The following is a 5,000-nucleotide window of genomic DNA, read 5'->3' as shown; positions in this document are numbered from 1 at the left end:
ACCTTTTCATGGTTTATTTGGAAGGGGAAGACTGAGGAAGTTTTGTATAATAAAAGATGGGATAAGAAAGAAATCCATAAAAAAGTTAGAAAGTGGTTATGGCTGAAATGCTTGGATGGATAAGAGTATTGCATTTCTCGTTTGTTATTGTGTATTTTTTTCTATTTGTAGATAAATATAAGTGATTTATTCTGATTGTACATCTCTTCTGTTTTTGCTTGTATGTTTTTTTTCTACTTTGTAATAAAATATCCTTACTCTTTTTGTAAGTGCAATGGGATCTTTTACATCTACCTGAGCTACCACCAACTCAAGCCGAAGGGACATTGGTTTAACATCTCATCCAAAAGATAAAGTATAACAGACTCTTACTTTACCTAGAATTAGTACACCAGCTAGCAGATGGAGAGGCTAGGATTTAAGCCAAAAGGCCTGAGCCTGTCTTAGATGAGAGCCCCATTTGCACTCAACTTCTCAGCCCGTCAGACCTTGCAAAGTAATAACCTACTGAAATGTAGTCCCATTCAGAAGAAGAAGGAGATCTCATTTATAGGTTGATGAGGAGTGCTACCGGCAGGAAAGTGGGGGACAAATAGGGCATTAGTCTGAAGAATGTTGGTGACTAGATGGTCAGGACAGGTCCAGGGATAAAAATATATTAAAAAATCAGGTGAGGTTACCTCATTACAGAAATTCAAATAAACAGAGGCATGACATTCTTTTGCATAACACATAATATAAATGAAAATGGAAACAAAATAAGGGTCATTAAACTGCATCTCAAGCTTCACTATTTGCAAGGTAATATGGATGTTTTGAAGACATTCTCCAATGTGCTTTTTAATGCATTCTGTCTATATCTGACTGTGAGTTCATTTCATGATACTGACAGAGCCACACAAAGTATGTTTCTGCAATGTAAGCGTGTTTTTTGTTATATCACTTATTGCGCCTGAATATTGTTGTGTACATATTTATACATATATATTCTTTGAAGGTCTGTTTTTTTTCTATTCAGTTTATATACCAGTAACAGGCAGCCATTCTAGGGGATGTGTACTGGTAACTTTGGAAGGCAGCGCTCAGATAAGCCACATGGAAAAGGACAAAAAAAGAAGTAAAACAAATATGAGAAAGTAAGTGCTGGCATGGATATGGAAGTGTGCAATAGAGTGCAATATGACATATACAAGTCAAAGGGAAGTACATGCAACATTCTGAAGATGCATAAAGTGAACACTGTAGGTGATAAAACAGATACAGAGGTAACAAAAAATGAACACAAATCTGAGCAAGAGGTATTATGTATTGCAGGATATAAGCTGTCTAATGAAGGCCACAGAAAAACAGCATGGTTGACATGAAACACTGAAATGTATACCAATGCAGCTGTATGCTTTATTTTTCTTGCTGACTACAAGAAACTATTTTATACATACCTCTGAGGAATGCTGGACTGTAAATAGAAATGTAGTCTAGTAAAGTCAGTCTGCAGAGGGAAGATTAATGCACAAGTGATATCTGAAGGTAAAATACAGGTACTGGATTTTTAAGTGCGTGGCTGAAAAGGCAAGATCTTGTCTGACAGAGGATAGATGCAAAGTAGTATTCTATTAATGAAATGCATGCAATGTCATAAAAAATGGCAACAAAGAGGCCATAGATTGGAAATGATCACAAAGGTCAGCAGACACAAATCAGGTTTCTATTAAAGAGCTGGCAGCACTGAAAGATATAATAGGAATGACTCAAAGTAAAACAATTGTCCTAATTTTCAGGGAAGGTGATCCAGTGACATCTGGTTTATGACCTAAGTGCAGCTTAGTTGCAAAGTTTGGAAACTGCTGAAATCATGTTGACAATGGAATAGAGTGAGTGCGCGAGTGAGTCGTACCAGTAGTTCTAGTACTAAAGAAAATAAATTCTGGAGATGTTCACATCTGTGGAAATGTATGTACTGCATAATATTCACTACCAGGGATTCAGGTGACTTTTGTATTCTTAACTCGGATGGAGACCAGAAGCATTTTACAAAGACTGTTAAAACTCAAGCGCATTTACAGATGAGAGTGGAAGGATCTTTCAAAGACTTCTTGACTAGTAATAAGCAAAAGGATCTATAGAAATATTAATTGCTTTGCTTTGGAGTGCTTTCTACACTAGCTATATAGTAAAAAGGAATGGATGTAGTTACTGAAAGGATTCCCTGTATGCAGTGCTATCCTGATGACATCCCACTGACAGCGATGAGGAAAGACCACTTCAACAATTTACAGATGGCCTCAGGCAGGTTAAAAGAGTATGTACTTTAATGAAACTTAAATCAATGTAAATTCCTCAAACAAGTAATTTCTTATTAGAGATGTATAACTACTAAAGACAGACTTCACAAGTTATCATAAGGTGAAGACTGTCCATCCATTCATCCATACATCCATCCACAACCCCTTTTTCCCATTTTTGCACATGGGGTCAGGTGTCACTTCAACGGTGACAATCATCTAGAGCCAAGGTTTGTTAGAGTGTCCAATCCACCTACTGCATGTCTTTGGAAAGTGGGAGGAAAACAGAGCATAACGAAACCAGTTAGCCTTCAGAGCTTGTCACAGGTGAAGTTAAGACTTGTAAACTACTGTTATAATTTCTGTCAATCATCATAAATCTTCTCCGCCCAATGAATACTTTCTAAAAGAATGGCCTAGTTGGAATGGATGGAAAACTGTGAATGAGATTTTGAAGGGAATGAGGAAATTATAATGTCAGATAAGTTACAAATACAGCTTGTCCTCTCATGTCTTTTGGACTGTCCTGAGAAGCCATCCAACATTCTTCAAGTATGTCTACACATACTTATTATTAGATTATTAGAGAATCCCTCTGCATGGTCTGGGAGCTGTCTGAATAAATTTAACAAATATCCATACAGGAAGAAATTTGCATTGATTTCAGATCACTATTATTAATAAAGACAATGGTGTGATACTGAAAGGAGCAACTAAAAACAAATAAACAAGTAGTATCACAGCTGCCAAACCAAACGGACCACCATGGACTTAAAAATGAAAACTTTTATTGTACCAGTACATAAAAATAATTATAATTGAGCACTTTTGTCCAACAAAGCATGCATTCTTCAGAATCTGAAACAAGAGAGGAATTATTAGTTTCTATAAGAACAAAATAAATTTTAATTAATCAATTAAACTAGTATATTTAAAATTCTTAAAGGGCCACTCACATGAAAATATGCACAATAAAATTCAAAGTATGAACATATAAAACATTAAATACATTAATGAAACTTCAAACCTTTTCTTAAAAAAACTATGTAAAAAAAAATTTTTTTTAAATCTTTTATAAAATAACAGACCTTCGTTTTAAAATAGGCTGGACAGAAATGTTTTCATTTATTCCTGGAATGTGGATGCATCTAGTCTAAGCTGTCACTTTATTTCTTTTCCCTCCAAAAGGGTCCTCTCATCACCACCCCTAGGGTTAAATTCAATTTAATTTCGGATCACCAACTCGGTGTTTTTTTTAAGCCCGATCAAAATGGTGTCAGCACTGATAGCAACAAAGTTGCACATTGCTCCCTTTTTCTAGGAGCACGTGGCACTAAGTTTAAGGAAGCAAAGCAACAAACACAATAATGCTTATGGACCATCATTGCTGCCAAAAGTGACAACACAAGAGGAGAACATCACTGACCCCTTAGAGGTGTTTTTCATATCAATGGTTAAGTAACCACTTATACAAACAGTTACCAGAAAAGATACAGTACTGTCACAAATAAATAACATCTTCATAAAAGGCTGGCCCAAAAATACAGTTCTGTAAAAGTGTAAAATTAAAACTAAAATATGAGGAATATGTGGTCAGGCAACATACCTGATGGTTTCTTGTTCTTAATTTAGGATAATCTAATTAAGCCCCTGTAAATCATATTAAATAAAATAATAGCATGTGGACATAGGTTCATAGGTATTTACTAGGCTAATGACCACAAGGGCATTTTTAAGCATCGCCATGCATCCCAAATCTCTTACAAGTTCTTGATAAGTGTACGCATGGGCCTGGGAGATGAACCATTTACAGGTTACCTGTTTGCATTAGAGACATAGGTGCCAAACCAGGGATGAACTTCTGGTTTCCCATACAATTGTCCAAGTTGTACTTGAATTGGGTTAGGGAGGAACTCTGCTTCACATGTATGGGGAACCTGTTCCATAGATGCAGTAGTCTCTGGGATACATACCTATCTCTCCAGCAGGTCCTATTTATATCACAGGCAAGGTTTAAGTCTTTAGAATGGGTAATTCTTGTACTGTTTGTTTTGTGGATATGCAGGAGGTCCATCAGAGTGGGGTCTGACAATGCCCTATATGCCAGACATAGACCTCCCCTCAAAAGCATGGGAGAGACAGAATACAGGAATATGGCCTTGAGGTGGTCTGCATAGGCCATATTACTTACGTCCTATATTCTTTTAGTGAGGGACCTCTGTGGATGTTCCAATTGCTGGATATGCCTAGTTAGGTACATACTAAAGGGGGCTTTGTACTCAATGATAGGTCTGATGAATGCTGAATACAGTGGAACAATGACTTCCTTGGACTTAGATGCAATCCATTTGTTTATAAGTTGTGCAACATAGAATGATTTCCTCACCACTGTACCATGTGATAATCAAAGGCTAGATTACTACCTATGTGTGTCCCTAAGTCCCTGACTACTGGGTCAACTCTAAGGGGTGTGTTGCCATATGATAGTTACCAGGGATGGATGACTTCCCAAAGGATAATATTGTGCATTTCTTGGCATTTAGTTTTAGTCCACGGCTCTGAAACCAGTTGTTTGTCTGTGTCAGCCCCTCCTGGAGAACTTTTGTATCAGTGTGAGATTCAATGACAACTCCTGATTTGCAATGATCTGCAAATTTAGTCAGCCAGAGGCCACTGACACTGGCCTTGATTTCTGAGAAGTAAATGCCAAAAAGGAGC

Source organism: Protopterus annectens, chromosome 6.part0 (assembly GCF_019279795.1).
Source record: "Protopterus annectens isolate FY-2018-M chromosome 6.part0, PAN1.0, whole genome shotgun sequence".
Lineage (NCBI taxonomy): Eukaryota > Metazoa > Chordata > Ceratodontiformes > Protopteridae > Protopterus > Protopterus annectens.
This window is presented reverse-complemented; position numbering follows the sequence as displayed.